At 43.6% G+C, this 18,828-nt stretch overlaps 1 long non-coding RNA gene across 1 annotated transcript; it reads left to right on the top strand.

Moving 5' to 3' along the window:
• The first annotated feature begins 13,760 nt into the window (after positions 1-13,760).
• LOC123411589 lies at positions 13,761-18,582 on the top strand. Its single transcript, XR_006613288.1, has 2 exons — positions 13,761-13,825; positions 18,349-18,582. It is a non-coding gene; the product is annotated as an uncharacterized LOC123411589 (long non-coding RNA).
• The last annotated feature ends 246 nt before the right edge of the window (positions 18,583-18,828 follow it).

The raw sequence follows: 18,828 nt of genomic DNA, 5'->3' as shown, positions 1-18,828 counted from the left end.
ATGAATATCATCCAAACAAATCACCGACCCATTATCTACGAGTCTGTCCTACTGCTGTTACTTGTCTTGCTCTGCTGCTGCTACTACTGTTGCTACTGCTATTACTTGTCTTGCTCTGCTACTACTGTTGCTACTATTGTCGCTTGCTACTGTTGCTACTTGCTACTTCTGTCACTACTGCGTTTCCTTGCCGCTGCTATTGCTCGTTACACTGCTGCTACCTGCTACAATTTTGGTTCGCTAATCGTTGACGAGAACTGACAACTTCCGTCAACGAGGCAACTTGGCGTCATTGATACAATCGTTAGGAATAGTCTGCCGTCAATAGATCGTTTCTGACACCGTTGTTATCATATTACTTTGTTGTTACTACTGTGCTTGCAGATACTAATCTTTCAGGTGTGGTTGAATCTGACAAATTCAGCTACTAATACTCGAGAGTATTCTCTCACCTCCCGTCATGCGAATCAACAAATTTGGGTTGAATACTCTACCCTCGAAAACTGCTGCGAACCCACGCGCTGGTGGGCCAACAACAACATTCTTAGTTTCGTTACCGGGGAGTGCTAGCAGCATTCTTTTGGTGCCGTTGCAGGGGAAGGTTTGTTGTCATCAGCATTTGTCTAGCCATCACCACAAATTGCAATCAGCATTTTTCTGGCGCCGTTGCCAGGGAGGTATTGCTATATTCTCTGAGTCACTTGGGATTTATCTCTGCTGATCACTATGAGGAATCTGAAGGATCCGAAGACCAAAGTCTTGCCCTCAACTATGAGGGGAGGTAAGGAATTGCCATCTAGCTCTGCACTTGATTCACCTTCAGTTATGAGTAAGTTTGCGACATCACCTCCTGCTAGAAATCTTGATATGTCGCCTGTGCTTGATGATGCTTGTGATACTACTGCTAGAGATGCTATGCTTGATACTATGCCTCATGATACTATGCTTGATACTATGCATGATACTGCTAGAGATGCTATGCTTGATACTATGCCTCATGATGCTATGCTTGATACTATGCCTGATACTGCTAGAGATGCTATGCTTGATACTATGCTTGATACTGCTAGAGATGTTATGCCTGATACTGCTTTGCCTGATGATGCTAGAGATGCTATTTTGCCTGATGATGCTATGCTTGATACTGCTAGAGATACTCCTTTGCCTGATGTTCCAGTAGGAGTGTTCCTTGATGCTCATATTGCTAGAGTTACTGCTAATGCTCATGATGCTTCTGAAAATACCGATACTATTGAGATAGAACCTGCTTTTGCTCCTGCTAGATCTAGCTCTCCTAGATATGAATTGCCTGATATACCTGAGGGTTACGTTATGGAGGGAGAGATAGCTGAGGATTTTCTTGCGTGTAAGGATGCCTATGACGCTGAGAAATTACTTCTCAAGTGAAAGGAAAAATCTCGGGAAGCTAGGATGAAAAATGACCCGAAGTTTGCTACTCCGCCTATCTCTGTCACCGATAAGGATTATGAATTCTCTGTCGACCCTGAGATAATCTCTCTAGTCGAATCTGATCCTTTTCACGGTTATGAGTCTAAGACGGTCATAGCCCATCTTGCCAAACTATCCGAAATAGCCAACCTTTTCACTAATGAGGAGAATATTCGCCACTACTATATCCTTAAGTTGTTTCCTTTCTCTCTAAAGGATGACGCTGAAGTCTGGTTCACCTCTCTTGCTCCTAGATGTGTGCGCAGTCCCCAGGAGATGGTGTATTACTTCTGTGAGAAATATTTCCCTGCCCATAAGAAGCAAGCTGCCTTGCAGGAAATATACAACTTTGCTCAACTCCAAGAAGAGAGTCTTCCACAAGCTTGGGGGAGGCTCGTCCAGCTACAGAATGCTTTGCCTGATCACCCTCTTAAGAAGAACGAGATACTTGATATCCTCTATAACGGACTTACCCATGCCTCTAGAGACCACCTAGATAGTTTTGCCGGTTGTGTTTTTAGGGAACGAACTGTAGAACAAGCTGAGACCCTACTGAATAACCTCTTGATCAACGATAATGCTTGGACTATTCCCGAACCACCTCCTAAGCCAACTCCTAAGAAAAGAGGTATTCTATTCCTCAGTCTCATAGATATGCAAGAAGCCAAGAAATCTATGCAAGAGAAAGGCATTAGATCTGAAGATGTCAAAAATCTACCACCTATCGAAGAGATCCATGGTCTCGATAACCCGATACAGGTAGTGGAAGTGAATTCTCTGCGTAGGTTTGATGAGAGTGATATTACTTTTGATTAACCTGCTAGCCTATGCTTTGATGAATTTGACAACTTTGTTGCCAAACAACAGAGTCTCAATGATTATGTTAGCAGACATTTGGAACAAAGTACTCGTATGCTTAGCCATTTAAGTGCTTGTGTAGACACAAATGTCAACGATCTGAAGCTTCAGAGTAAACATGCCTCTATGATTACTACTCAGGTAGAACAAGTACTTAAAGCTCAGAATGACCTGCTCAATGAATTAAATGACAACTCTGTCAGAGTCATTACTAGAGGAGGCAAAATGACTCAGGAACCTTTGTATCCTGAAGGTCATCCTAAGAGAATTGATCAAGATTCTCAAGGAATCAATGCTGATACACCTAGTCATCCTAAGGAGAAGAAGAAGGATGATAGAAACCTACAAGCCAGTTCACCAAATACTGTCACACCTGAAGAACCTAATGATATTTCTACGTCTGATGCAGGAACACAATCTGGTGATGAACATGAACCTGGTGACAATATGGATAGTGATGTTCATAATAATGCTCAACCTAGCAATGATGAGGATGTGGAGATTGAACCTATAGTTAATCCTGATAACCCACAACCTAAGAAATACGACAAGAATGACTTCGCTGCTAGGAAGCATGGTAAAGAAAGGGAGCCATGGGTTCAGAGACCTATGTCATTCCCTCCTAAGTCATCCAAGAAAAAGGATGATGAGGATTTTGAGCGCTTTGTTGAGATGATAAGACCCGTCTTTTTGCAGATGCGGTTAACTGATATGCTCAAGATGTCTCCGTATGACAAGTACATGAAAGATATCGTGACTAATAAACGGAAGATACCAGATCTTGAGATCTCCACCATGCTTGCCAATTATACTTTCAAAGGTGGAACTCCTAAGAAACTTGGTGATCCCGGAGTGCCCACTATACCTTGCTCCATTAAAGGAAACTACGTAAGAACTGCCTTATGTGACCTTGGAGCCAGTGTTACTGTTATGCCGCTCTCTCTTTATCGTAGACTTGAGTTGGATAAGTTGACACCCACTGAAATTTCTCTGCAAATGGCCGACAAATCAACAGCTTTCCCTATCGGCATTTGCGAGGATGTGCCTCTTGTGGTTGCTAATACCACTATCTTAACAGACTTTGTTATCTTGGATATTCCCGAGGACGATGCCATGGCTATCATCCTCGGAAAGACCCTTTTTAAACACTGCAAGGGCTGTTATAGATTGCAACAAAGGCAATGTCACTTTCCATGTCAAACGGTAATGAGCACACAGTGCACTTTCCGAAGAAACGATATCCAGTACATTGCATCAATGCTATCGAAAATACTTCATCGATTCTTATTGGGAGCTTTGAATGCCCTATTCCTCGTGTCAAGATGAAGTATGACTTGCTTGTTGGGGAGATACATATCCCCATTGAGGTGACTTAGTGACTATTCGAAAATTCTCCGTTCTCTCTTGCGATTCGAGAAGGTTTTGTCATAAGGACTTGATCAATCCCATTGACGGATTACTTTCGATGACCATGAAACGGGTGAATCAGAGAGTCGCTGTCGTGGGTATAAGCCTGACAGTAGATGTGTAGGGTACGAAAAGGATGGGCAGAGCCTTAGCTACGGCGAGGTTGTATGAGTTCAGGCCCCTCTGCGGTGGAGGTAATAGCCCTACGTCTCGGTGCTCTGGGAGCTTGTTGTCGAGTGGAATATAGAATACAATGAGTTGCTAACCCCTGCACCAGTGGGGGAGGGTGGCTTATATAGAGTGCGCTACCCTCTACAACGGTTCGGTGCGCAGGGGTGGAGTAGTGGCGAATAAATGCCTACGTTACAGGTAACGTGCGTCTTAAATGCTTATAAAGGGGTTACGATGTACACAGTGGAATCCAGTCGGTCAGTTCGACACGCTCCGAATGCTCGTCTTCGACTGGATGGTCGACGGTCTGTTACCGACTGGATGAAGGGAACTTCTTAGTTCAGTCGGAACTGACTAAGGGCCATGTCCCTTATGAAGGGTAGTCCTTGGGTAGGACCTATAAGGCAGGCCTATGACCCTACCCTAGGACTATAACCCCATCAGTCACATACCTCTGTTTTGAGTTTTCCTTTTCTGTTGCTTAGAATAAAAATGATAGAATTAGTTTAGTTTTTCCTATTTTCTGTTTTAGCGTCCCGGATAAAAATACCTCAAAAATAAAAGTTCTCCGATGGTCCTGAAAATTTAGTATGATTTTTTTTGGAATTTTTGAAAATTTCTGGGCCTGAGAGCTGGCCTGGGGGCCTGACCAGTGGGCCACAAGCCCTGCCACCGCCACCTACCCCCTCGTGGCGGGGTGCAAGCTTGTGGGGCCCACAGGCACCCCCTCCACTCATTCCAGCTCCCAGCATCTTCTTCCACCTCCAGAAAAAATTGTTTCGCAGCTCAAACCCGTGTTCTTGCTCATTTGGTTGTGATTTTCGATCTCCTTGCTCAAAGCACCATTCTCCGAACCGTTTTGGGGAAATTACACCTTGGTAAGTTACTCCTCCATTGGTCCAATTAGTTTTTGCTCTAGTGCTTTATCCTTCGCGTATTCTTGCTACCTTGGTCACCCTGTTCTTGAGCTAGAAATGTTGATTTTAGCTGGTCCCAAGTAGTTTTTGTTGGGGAACGTTGCATGGGAAACAAAAAAATTCCTACGCGCACGAAAACCTATCATGGTGATGTTCATCTACGAGGGGGATTTCAGATCTACGTACCCTTGTAGATCGCACAGCAGAATTATTAATAAACGTGGTTGATGTAGTGGAACGTCCTCACGTCCCTCGATCCTCCCCGCGAACCGTCCCGCGATCCGTCCCACGATTCGCTCCGATCTAGTGCCGAACGGACGGCACCTCCGCGTTCAGCACACGTACACCTCGACGATGATCTCGGCCTTCTTGATCCAGCAAGAGAGACGGAGAGGTAGATGAGTTCTCCGGTAGCGTGACGATGCTCCGTAGGTTGGTGGTGATCTAATCTCAGCAGGGCTCCGCCCGAGCTCCGCAGAAACGCGATCTAAAGGAAAAACCATGGAGGTATGTGGTCGGGCTGCCGTGGAAAAATTGTCTCAAATCAGCCCTAAAACCTCCGTATATATAGGGGGAGGGGAGGGGCCTTGACTTGGTGCTCAAGGAGCCCCAAAGGGTTCGGCCGATGGGGGGTAGGAGGAGTCCTCCTCCAATCCTAGTCCAACTAGGATTGGAAGGTGGAGTCCTTCCCTTCCTTCCCACTTCCCCTTTTTTCTCCTTTGATTTTCTATCTCCCTGCGCAGGGGCCTCTCTGGGCTTTTCCACCAGCCCACTAAGGGCTGGTGCGGCACCCCTAAGGCCTATGGGCTTCCCCGGGGTGGGCTGCCCCCCCCCCGGGTGAACATCCAGAACCCATTCGTCATTCCCGGTACATTCACGGTAATTCTGAAAACCTTCCGGTAATCAAATGAGGTCATCCTATATATCAATCTTCGTCTCCGGACCATTCCGGAAACCCTCGTGACGCCCATGATCTCATCCGGGACTCTGAACAACATTCGGTAACCAACCATATAACTCAAATACGCATAAAACAATGTCGAACCTTAAGTATGCAGATCGTGCGGGTTCGAGAACTATGTAGACATGACCCGAGGGACTCCTCGGTCAATATCCAATAGCGGAACCTGGATGCCCATATTGGGTCCTACATATTCCACGAAGATCTTATCGTTTGAACCTCAGTGTCAAGGATTCATATAATCCCGTATATCATTCCCTTTGTCCTTCGGTATGTTACTTGCCCGAGATTCGATCGTTAGTGTCCGCATACCTATTTCAATCTCGTTTACCGGCAAGTCTCTTTACTCGTTCCGTAATACAAGATCCCGCAACTTACACTAAGTCACATTGCTTGCAAGGCTTGTGTGTGATGTTGTATTACCGAGTGGGCCTCGAGATACCTCTCCGTCACACGGAGTGACAAATCCCAGTCTTGATCCATACTAACTCAACGGACACCTTCAGAGATACCTGTAGAGCATCTTTATAGCCACCCAGTTATGTTGTGACGTTTGATACACACAAAGTATTCCTCCAGTGTCAGTGAGTTATATGATCTCATGGTCATAGGAATAAATACTTGACACGCAGAAAACAGTAGCAACAAAATGACACGAGCAACGAGCTACGTCTATTAGTTTGGGTCTAGTCCATCACATGATTCTCCCAATGATGTGATCCAGTTATCAAGCAACAACACCTTGTACATAGTCAGAAGACCCTGACTATCCTTGATCAACTGGCTAGCCAACTAGAGGCTTGCTAGGGACAGTATTTTGTCTATGTATCCACACATGTACCTAAGTCTTCATTCAATACAATTATAGCATGGATAATAAACGATTATCTTGACACTAGAATTATAATAATAACTTATTTATAATTTCCTCTAGGGCATAATTCCAACAGTTTTAGCGCGTGATACGGTCTCTAGGCACTAGTAGGAGTAGTTGCTACAAGTTGGGTTAATCCTTATTCACTTTTCTTTCGAAGTCTCTAAAAATTTCAGAATTTTTCAGAGCTAGAAAAGGGAAAAGATGAGGAGGTTCTTGAGAGGCTCTTCAAGCCGTAACCCCAAGGAGGATGAGAAGAACCACCCCAAGTACGTAGTCCCTCGAGTCACAGAAGTTCGAGCGTGCGAGTGGCCAAGTGATGAATTTTTGCGCGCCGCCGGACTTTATGAAGACTTTTATTACTTGGTAGAGAACGCAGGTCTTACTGTGTTCGTTGAAGATAAGTGCCCACAATACCTCCTCCTCACCAATATTATCGTTGAAAGCTTCAACTTTTATCCGAGGAAGAATCCTGCCATGGTTGAGTTCATGATTTACGATATCCCCTAGTGCATGACGCTGCAGGACTTTTGCAATGTATGCAAATTACCTTATGTTGGGGATATCCATGACCCTCGTCCACGGGACTTGGAGGATTTCATTGGTTCTATTGCTGTTGGAGAGGAGAGAGGAGTGTCTCGCGCTAGAATTGCTAGCATACATTTTCCTGTGCTTCGGTACTTCTCACTATTTGTGGGAAAATGTTTGATTGGCCGTGGGGAGGCTGGATCACTTAGTTTTCCAGACCTTGCGGGTTTGCGCGAAGGCCTTTATAACGATAAGACTTATAGCTTGGGCACTATAGTAGCTTAACGGTTGAACCTGAACCATTCTAAAGGTGTTGTCTATGGAGGTATCTATGCTACCCGTCTTGCCAGACACTTTGAGATACCGATTAGACCGGGAGAGGAAGGAGAGATGCTTCTCCCTGAGAGATATCTGGATTATGATAGCATGGTTCGCCATGATTTTCTGGATAGAGATGCTAGTAGACGGATGATTTATAACCTGCTGTTTAGTCAGGGTACTCGAGAGACTATTACTTTGCCTGCTCCTTCTTTGTTTGATCTTCATGCAGGCAGGTACACTATTATGCCCGCGGACATCTACGCATATTGGGGCTTGGCCCAACCATAGGCGCCCGTGCCCGAGCCGCCAGTCGAGTACCAGACGCCAGTTTATCAGTGGGGGCCAGAGGAGCTCACACAGCAGTGGCATCCACAGTCTGCTCCAGAGTATCCCGGAGTTGGTTATTTCCCACCTTGGGAGTAGATCAAGCTAGGCCAAAAGTCTAAGCTTGGGGGTGTACGTGTTCTCACCGACTTTACATTCATGTTTATGCTTTCACTTTGTTAGCCGGTGTTTACACTTTGCCACTGTATTATCCATGCTAGTTTATTTTTGTTTTCTTGTTTTCTTGTTTTGTGTCCTTTTGAGAAAACCAAAAAAGATTTTTCTTTCTTCTTTTGCTTGTTGGGAGCTCTCCCGTGTAAATAGTTTTCTTTTTCTTTGTGTCAAGGTAGAAGGTATTGGTTATAATGTTTATTGGTTCTTGCATGCTTACCTGTTTAGCTTTCAAAGAGCCATATTATTTTGTCTTCTCCTTTGTGTTTGTCTGCAGATTCAGCTTAGTCCAATGCGCTTATTATTGTTCACATCGTTCGATCGTGCAAATGAAAGGCAACAATGATGATATATGATGAAGTGACTGAGACTGAAAAGCTGGTATGAACTCTATCTATTTTGTTTTTTGTAAATATGACTAGCTTGTCGACCCAGATTTAGCTTTGTTGTGAGAAAACCATGTTTGCAATGACAACTTAGAGATCATAGTTTCTGATGCCATGCTTATTTAGCTGAGAGCTTATAATGGTTTGTCTTGAATGCCAACATAGATTTTGAGATGACTATGATGTAGTATGATAGGACGGTATTCTCCTTTGAATGTTTCAAGTGGCTTGACTTGGCGCATGTTCATGCATGTAGTTGAAACAAAATCAACATAGCCTCTATGATGTTCGTGTTCATGGTGATTTATATCATGTTCATGCTTGCATTCCATGTTAGTCAAACTCATTGCATCTTGATGACCATTGTCGCTCTCTAGTTGGTCGCTTCCCAGTCTTTTGCTAGCCTTCACTTGTACTAAGCGGAATACTGCTTGTGCATCCACTTCCATAAACCCAAAAGTTTTTCCATGAGAGTCCACCATACCTACCTATTTGCAGTATCTACCTGCTGTTCCAAGTAAATTTGCATGTGCCATTCTCTAAACCTTCAAGAAATAATCTGTTTTGCATGCCCGAACCGCTCATGTGGTGACAGAGGGCTATTGGTATATTCCATGCTAGGAGTGTTATCCTCGACATGTGTTTATTCACAGTCATTCACGAGAAAGGGGCCGGTATTTGGAATGCCCAGTTCCACACTTAAATCGAAAACATAACTGTAAAACAAGACTCCCCCGGACTGATGTTAGTATGGACGGTACCCGAGGATTCGGCTAGCCGTGGAGTGTGATTGATTGGTGGTGGGGGAGTTAAAACTTTACTTTTCTGTTTGGGAACCGCCTATAGCATGAGTAGCATGGAAGATATTGAGAACTCTTGGTCACTCCGTTGACAATAAAAGCATGCCACCCAAAATTATTATCTCTGTTTTCAAAGCTTGAGCTCTGGCACCTCTGCAAATCAATGCTTCCCTCTGCGAAGGGCCTGTCTATTTATTTTCCTGTTGAGTCATCCTCCTCTTATATAAGCACCAATTAGAGAGCACCTTTGTCATTTTTATGCTTTGCTTTTGATTGATATTGAGTATGACTATGACTGGATCTTTGTTGCTATGAATTACAATGTTTAGTCAGCCCTTGATCTTTGAAAGTGCTCTGCATTTATGTTTTGCGGTCTCAGAAAGAGCTAGCGAGATACCACCTATTCATATTGCTTCATGCTTGTTTCGATTGAAGTGTTGGTATTTGAAACTCATTATTATTTGCTCGTTAGCTGATTATGCCATTGATATTAGCTTACCGTGAGACCTTTGTGTCAATTGCTTATGTGGTTAACTTGTGATCTTGCTGAAATTCTGGTTATGAGTTAGACATAGTTGCAACAACAAGATCCAACAGAGTTTGTCAGAGTTTTTCTTTCTCTCTCAGTTTGTCAACTGAGTTGCTTAAGGACAAGCAAGCTTTAAGCTTCGGGGAGTTGATACGTCTCCATCGTATCTACTTTTCCAAACTCTTTTGCCCTTGTTTTGGACTCTAATTTGCATGTTTGAATGGAACTAACCTGGGCTGACGCTATTTTCAGTAGAATTGCCTTGGTCTTATTTTTGTGCAGAAATCAAAGTTCTCCAAACGTCCTGAAAATTTACGGGTAGCAGTTTTGGAAAATAAGAAAAATATCTGCGCCAAGTTCCACCTCAGGGGGTGGGCCAGTGGGCCACAAGCCCTGGCTCCGCCACCACCCCCTGGTGGCGGTGGGCAGGCTTGTGGGGGCCACACGGCTCTGCCGCCCCCAATTCTAGCTCTATAAGATCCCTTTCGTCCCAGAAAAAATAAAAAGAGAAGTTTTCGTCGCGTTTTCGATACGAGGCGCCGCCACCACCTGTTCTTCATCTGGAGGGCAGATCTGGAGCCCGTCTTGGGCTCCGGAGAGGGGAAATCGTCGCCATCGTCATCATCAACCTTCTTCCCTCTCCAATTCCATGAAGCTCTTCGTCGTTCTCGAGTAATCTATTCGTAGGCTCGCTGGGCGGTGATGAGTAGGATGAGATCTATCATGTAATCGAGTTAGTTTTGATGGCGATTGATCCCTAGTATCCACTATGTTCTGAGATTGATGTTGCTACTACTTTGCCATGCTTAATGCTTGTCACTAGGGCCCGGGTGCCATGATTTCAGATCTGAAATTATTATGTTGTCACCAATATATGTGTGTTTTAGATCCGATCTTGCAAGTTGTAGTTACCTACTATGTGTTATGATCCGGCAACCCCGGAGTGACAATAACCGGAACCACTCCCGGTGATGACCATAGTTTGAGGAGTTCATGTGTTCACCTAGTGCTAATGCGTTGGTCCGGTTCTTTATTAAAAGGAGAACCTTAATATCCCGTAGTTTCCTTTTGGACCCCGCTGCCACGGGAGGGATGGACAATAGATGTCATTTAAGTTCTTTTCCCTAAGCACGTTTGACGACACACGGAATGCATGCCTACATCACATTGACGAACGGGAGCTAGCCACATATCTCTCCGTGTTATAGCTGTTGCATGATGAATATCATCCAAACAAATCACCGACCCATTGCCTACGAGTTTGTCCTACTGCTGTTACTTGTCTTCCTCTGGTGCAGCTACTACTGTTGCTACTGCTGTTACTTGTCTTGCTCTGCTGCTACTGTTGCTACTACTGTCGCTTGCTACTGTTGATACTTGCTACTGCTGTCACTACTGCTTGTCCTTGCCGCTGCTATTGCTCGTTACACTGCTGCTACCTTCTACAGTTTTGGTTCGCTGGTTGTTGACGGGAACTGACAACTTCCGTCAACGAGGCAACTTGGCGCCATTGATACAATCGTTAGGAATAGTCTGCCGTCAACAGATCGTTTCTGACACCGTTGTTATCATATTACTTTGTTGTTATTACTGTGCTTGCAGATACTAATCTTTCAGGTGTGGTTGAATCTGAGAAATTCAGCTGCTAATACTCGAGAGTATTCTCTCACCTCCCGTCGTGCTAATCAACAAATTTGGGTTGAATACTCTACCCTCGAAAACTGCTGCGAACCCGCGCGCTGGTGGGCCATCAACAACATTCTTCTAGTTTCGTTACCGGGGAGTGCTAGCAGCATTCTTTTGGTGCCGTTGCAGGGGAAGGTTTGTTGCCATCAGCATTCATCTAGCCATCGTCAGAGATTGCAATCAACCCCATTCTACAGACGCCCACGTTTTCAGCCGTGCATGAAGGAGCTATTCAATCCCTTCACTAGAGTAGCACTTGACGACTCAACGTCGCGCAGCTCGCCTCGGACTTGCAGCAATGGCGCAGCTCGCCACCTGCGCTGCAATAGAGCGTGCCAGGCGCTGGGCCGTTGGAGCTTCGCCGACGGTTCAAATGAAACGTCGTCGAGGTTGTTGGAGGCTTGGAGCTTCGACGACGCTTCAAATATAACGTCGCCGAGGTTGTTGGAGCTTCGTCGACGCTGCAATGGAACTTCGCCGAGGTTGTTGGAGCTTCGCCGACGCTGCAATGGAATGTCGCCGAGGTCGTTGGAGCTCCGCGTGCGGTTGCAATGGAGCTTCGCTGGCACTGGAACTGAACGTCGACAAGGTCGTTGGAGCTTCGCACGTGGCTGCAATGGAGCTTCATCGACACTGGAATTGAGCTTCCTTAGGCTGTGTTGGGGCTTTTTCGGCACCGCCGACGTCGCAATGAAGCTTCGTCGGGATGTGGAAGCTGTGATGTTGATGCAATGGAGCTTTGTCGGATGCCGGAGATGCTACGTTGGAGCTGTCGCATGCTCGGTGCTGCTTGGCATTGCTTCGTTGGAGCATCAACGGACCGTCAGATTCATCGTTGAAACATTTGTCCGTGGTATGATGGCGGGCTGGTGCGACTAGGATCAGCACACCGTCGAATGACGACGCTATACTACCGGCCAGACGAGGAGATGAGGCTGCTGCTCCAACTACGCACTGCTTCCTTCGAGGATTGAGAAGGGAGAAAAGGTAGACGTGTATATGTACTGCGAGCCTATGATCAACGGCCACACCCACCTCAATCGGCTTACGGGTAGCAGCCGCCTAATTATATTCCTACTCCTAGCTGATTGTATCCAGTTCCATGTAATCCCCTTTTTGAGTAACTAGCAAAATGGCCCATGCGTTGCAACGGGAGAAAGAAATACCACACGACACACGCTCTTAATTTATAAAAAATGTCTATAATTTGAGAATTTATAGTTACGATACAAATAAAGATGGTCTTATCCTACAAAAATGCAGTTCAAAATTTCACAGGTCTTCTATTTTAACACGGCTTGCATTGATTTAATACGTACAAAGAATCAGTCAACCTTCAGTTTCATCTCTAATCCTGATTTTGTTGACGTGTTCATCCCCAACCCGGATGAATACCGGTATGAAAGAAAGACGAATAGTGACTTATTTATTAAGATTGCACCCTAGATAGTATTTTTATTAAACGTTTAACAGATAAAATAATATCATATTTAAATTCTACATATTTTTCTAATTAAATTCCATGTATAATATGTTAAATTTGAAGTTACGGTTTAAAAGATATGAGTATTTTAAAAAATATTTAATATACACTACGAATTTAATGTCATAAACAGTAAGGGCTTTTTTGTAAGGGCATCTCCAACAGTTTGTTGGTTAGCTTGTTGGTAAAATATGCCATGTCATCAGCCAACACCTTAACATACAACTACTCCAATGGGTTGTATCTAGTTTGTCCAATAAGATGTGAGATAATAAATAAGGTGCTCTCTCATTCTACATTGGAGCTTGTGCAAGGGTGTTGGTTAATTTACATACAACCTTGTTCTCTTTCCTCATTTATTGCAATGACACATCATCAAAAATCCTATGTGTCAAAATTACCAACAACTATCTTACAACCATTGGAGATGCCCTAATATCACCTCGGTGGGTTTTCCGACGGAAGCGATAGCCTCTTTATTTATACAATTCCTTTATTCGCAAAAATAAAAAATAAAAAAAATCCCCTTCTCCCCCCCCCCCCCCCCCCCCCCCGGTTTGCTTACGATCGAAGGCGAGGGAGGAGAAACCCAGCCCCAGAAACCTTCCCTCACCGTCGCAGCAGAAGATGCCGCAGAAGCAGCCGGCGGCCGGCGCCCACGTCCTCGACTCCGTACCACTCTTCGTCGTCATCCTCGGCGCCGCTCACGTTCTAGCCCTCGTACGCGTTCCCTCGCCTTCCCACCTCCCCCCACCCACCCCCGAGCGTTCCGATCTGGTTTTCTTTCTCCCCTTTCATCGCTTGATGAGCTGAGCTGAGCTGAGCTATCACCCCGCTTGTCGCAGGTGTTCTGGATCTACAAGCTGGCTTCCCAGAAGCAGCCGACGCGGAGCAAGACGCACTGACCGCGCCCGCGGTCGCATCTCACGATTTCGTGCTGTTTTTTCTTCTTCGTTATAGGTAAGGTTCTATCCCGTGATTTACGCCATCCTTTTCTTCTTTGTTGGTTGCCCCCCTTTACATGCCTCAGCCACCCCCTTGTTGTGGTAGTTATTCAGCTGTCTAGCTAGTTGCTTATCAGCAACTCGGCCACCTCTTAGCTTCATACTATCCATAGTCCTCGTTGCTATTTTATTGCGCAATTTTGCAAACAATTACAGAGGAATTTATTATGCCAGGACATTGTTGCACACATCTTTTGGACGAAAACAATGCATAGATCTTGTTCTGAGATCACCGATAGAGAGAGTACTATAATAAATGAATCAGCGGTTTAGGATCAGAAACATCGAATAGCACAATGAACCCATATTTCAAGCCTGCCCCATGTTAACAATGGCTGTCATCTTTGTTTTGAAGCCATAAAGATGTCAGTAAGGCAGTAAAGCACATACGAATTTGCACTTGCAACGTATCAGTGGAAAAAGATACGTGCATTAGCACTGATGGATCGACCCCCTTTCAGCTATGATACAACATGGTCACCTGTTCACCTGTCCTTACTTCAACAGACTCACTTTGACTTGATGGACTGCACATCATAGTACTTAGCTTGTCTAAACTAAAATGCAGTCCTAGCTAAACTATAACTAAATTTAAAATAGTCCACCAAGCTCTTGCATACATCCGAGAGCCTTTGTACCACCTGGGCATAAAAAGCCGAAAACCTGCAGTTTGATAGTATAAGGAGCTTGCATTGACATTTGACAACAATACAAAATCAAGGTCTCATCAGTCAAATGAAGAGAAGCATATCTTCTCATCAGCAGCTTGCAGTATGCAAATAGATTAAACAGTTTCCCTCAGTTGTATATGCACAATTATCCTATTCTACAATAAAGAGAAGTAGAACGTGTAAGGTACCAAATTAGTCTACATTTTTTAAGGCTGGAAGCTATTCCCCAGTGAATATAAAGTAAACTAATGCTGTGGTGGCAAAATTATGATGTTTCATTGAGACTGCTCCTTTCTACTTGAGCAAACAGAACCCAAAACCCAAATTCAGGAAACATATGTTGTTTCCCCCTGAAATATCTGAAGAACCCCAGTGCATAGATCTAATTTCAAGTGTGCATCAATTCCACTTCTAATTCAATGACCATGCCACTTTGTTAATTACATATAGCCCATATTCGGTAAACACTGACTTCCATATTACGAAATTGTGTCAAATGGGTTCTACATGCAAATCATTCAAGTATACACTGAATTTGGGCATGTGTTCAACATTAAAAAATAATGGATGTATAAATTATCTGTAGTAGTAAACAGAACATTTGGTATTAGTTTCAAGCAAACCACTTTACAGTTGCGGTATTGAATCTAAGCTGAATAAAGGGATGCATATTTATCTTTCTTATGATATTATTTAACTAATTCAAGAGTAATACATGTAGAGAAGCTTGCGGTCCAGTTTTGCTTACGTTCATGTCAGCTATCCAGGAAGCGCATCAGCTAAGCTCCATCCATGGAGGAACAACCAACAAGGCAACCAGGAAAGCTAGATACTTAGTTGACATTTTAAAGAAAGAAACAGACACTGTTAAGATCGCCTCTCCTTATTAAAACTATGGAAGAAGAAATGTAGAAAAGGCCTCGGTCACCTGTCGTAACGCCCTAGCCCCTTGCTGAAAACACCTTTATGCCCAACATTTTCTTGGTAAATTATAACACTTAAATCAAGAATAACCACCGGCTTGAAACATGCATCGGTTCTATCATTGCTGCCACTCAGACCACAGTTGTAAAACCCATTCACCAGTAAGTTATTACAGTTTCCGTGAACATCACGAAAATCAAACTAAATGAAAGGACAGTGCACACGTAACTAGGCAAGCTATATGAGGAATCTAATTTTTTAATCAAATAATTTCATTTTGTCCACAAAACTGACACCCATGATCCACGGCCCTCCCTAGGTAGAATAACATCATTTGTCGAAATGATATCCTGTAGCACTAACCACAGGAAGACTTTCAGCTCGAGATGTAATGTAACCTTCCAAACTAAAACTCGAATAGCGCAAAAAATATTTGAACTAGATATTCTACATGCAGTTTCTAGTATTATGTTCTTCGGAATGACCTTTGCCTAATTTCTCCATTCATCGACTCTGATACTCCAATCCTCACTTTGTGTTGATGTGCATGGTAGATAGCAAGTCCTCATAGATAATGCAGTTCTACTGGCTGGAGGGCACCGCCACCATCTGCCAAGTTTTTCACTAAGATGCAGCACATGTTCCGCATGACTTTCTGTTTTCTAGTCTCCTTTCTGGCATGTATGCACACCATCTCTGATTTCCCTTTTTGGATGAAACTAATGGAGTATATCATTTAGACATTGTTATAGTATATGCGAATTGCGCTAGCCCTTTCCATAAGTTCGGACTTTTGGTTGCGTTGGCTAGTGCATGAAGCTTAACATGCTATTGGAGCTAAGGTCTTGAGTTCAAGTCCTGGTTTTCGCAGTTTATTAAAAAAATGTTGGTAGCCCCCCTTTGTGTCCACGTAGAGGCCTCTTGAGTCATACGTGAGTTCAAGTCCTGGTTTTCGCAGTTTATTAAAAAATTGTTGGTAGCCCCCCTTTGTGTCCACGTAGAGGCCTCTTGAGTCATACGTGAGTTTCGCGTGCCGTCGCTCTCTTCCGGTTACACGTGTTGACTTGTCTTCCCCGTCACACGTGAGAGGGGGTGTTACAGTATATGTGAATTGCGCTAGCCCTTTCCATAAGTTCAGACTTTTGGTTGCGTTGGCTAGTGCATGAAGCTTAACAGACATAACAGTGACAATAGTTTCTTCAGTGTGCTATCTCTTATCTTGTTTCTAAAGAACCCAGAAATAATCGCTTCCAAGAATAGAACGCCGGGAACGAGTAATGCTAGATATAAAAGTCTACTACTTAGCTTGCAGCATACTCATGGTCTTTTAGATTTGCCAGAATTTCGTATGAAACAAAGTCAAAGATAACATATGTTTCAGTCTTAGAACAAATAAAACAACTTCTTTATTATTTTCTTTTGCACAATCCATCTGCAACATCTTGAAAGTACCAACCAATTAGGTAGTACCGCTGTAGCATGTGGGTAGGTTGATATATTAACTCAAAGCTGGTTGAAAGCCTTTCATGTTAGTTTATCGAAAAATGTTTTTTTACTATCTTGGAATGTCTTTCATTTTGAATACGCACATGGCATCCAAGTTATGTACGAAGTTATTGCGTTGCTGAGCTGTCTACAGAGGGTGGTTGACCAAAACATTAGCTGTAAGATATTGCCAATGAATACATTCTAGGGTTGGAGATATGATTTTGAAGCTATATAAGGAGAGAAGCTAACTATTGTTCCAAGACTACTGTGATAGCATGGTAGAGGTTGATATCCAACGTGGTCATGATGGGCTCATGGCCATACTATCTAGCTTGTACATAGGTATGAGAGGCATCAGGAGTATCTATTAGCTGTATACGCAGTATGGGGCATCTCACCTACTAATCATTGCCTCTCCGTAACAGAGAATGGAAACTATTTTAAAGCTGTGATCGTTGTACGTTGTCATACCGTGCTCTTTCATTTGCCAACAACGTGCATATCAGTCTCGCTGCCCTTGCTCTTTCTTGGGTTGCCAAAGTGACACTCATACGGTACGTGCAACAAAGGGATCTGATGCTTTCCTACTAATCTGCTCGCGGAAGCTAGGGACTATGATGCTTCCCTGCTAGTCTGCTCGTGGAAGCTACTGAGCCTGACCTCGACACAATTTGCAGGAACATGGGGCCGTCTCTGCTCGAGGCACTAGCCTTACTACAAACACTAGGATAAGGGCATACATAAGCTTAGCTCTTAACCTAGTCAAAATCATGGAAGACAATGAGGAAAAGTGTAGGAACTAGCTTTTGATAAGCCACCTTTTAGTATGATCAAAGACCTCCTCCGTCACCTACTGTAACGCCCTATCTCCTTGCTGAAAACACCTTTATGCACATCATTTTTCTTGGTAAATTAGAACACTTGAATAAAGAATGACCACCGGCTTGAAACATGCACCATTCCTATCATTGCTGCCACTCAGCCTACAATTGTTAAAATCCATTCACCGGTAAGTTATTAGAGTAACCATAAACATTATGAATATCAAAACTAAATGAAAGGACAAGCCGCATATAGTTCAGCCAAGATATGCAAGGAATTTATTTTTTATCACAAATAGTTTCATTCTGTCCACGAAACTAACACCCACGGTTCTGCTCCCTCCAGAGGTAGAATAACATCATTTGCTGAAATGCTACCCTGTAGCACTAATCACACAAAGGCTTTCAGTTCAAGATGTAATCTAGCCACCAAAACTAAAACTCTAACAGTACGGAAAATATTTGAACTAGATATTTTCCATGCAATTTCTAATGTTCTTATAGGAATTCCCTGTGCCTAATTTCTCTATTCATCAGCTAAGATACTCCAATCCTCACTTTTTATTGATGTGCAGGGTAGATAATCGCCTTCGTTTCCTCCCCAGTGAATCCTTAGAGATGATGCAGCTCTTCTGGCTGGAGGGCACCACCACCGTCCTATAAGTTCTTCACCAAGATGCGGAACATGTTTGGCAGGATTTTCTGTTCTGTAGTCTCGTTTATGGCATGTATGCGCACTATCCCTGATTTCCCATTTTGTATGTCAAAATAATGGACAAAACAGTGACAGTAATTTATTCAGTGGGCTATCTCTTGTATTGTCTATAAAAATCCTAGAAATAATTGCTTCAAAAAATATAATATCTATCCTCGCAGGGCCAAGCACCCGTATGAACAGTAAAATGCGCAAAATAGTGAAATCATTCTAAAAAATTACAACAAACATTTTTTAGTGTTCTACCCAGGGTAAAAAAAACCAAAAGGTACTTTGGGAAGGCCCTTTCTGAAGCATTTTGGGGTGCTTGTTTTGTTTTTTATCCAAAGCACCTTTTGGT

Source organism: Hordeum vulgare, chromosome 7H, assembly GCF_904849725.1.
Source record: "Hordeum vulgare subsp. vulgare chromosome 7H, MorexV3_pseudomolecules_assembly, whole genome shotgun sequence".
Taxonomy (NCBI): Eukaryota; Viridiplantae; Streptophyta; class Magnoliopsida; order Poales; family Poaceae; genus Hordeum; species Hordeum vulgare.
Note: the sequence above shows the minus strand (reverse complement) of the source record. Positions and strands in the feature narration are given on the sequence as shown.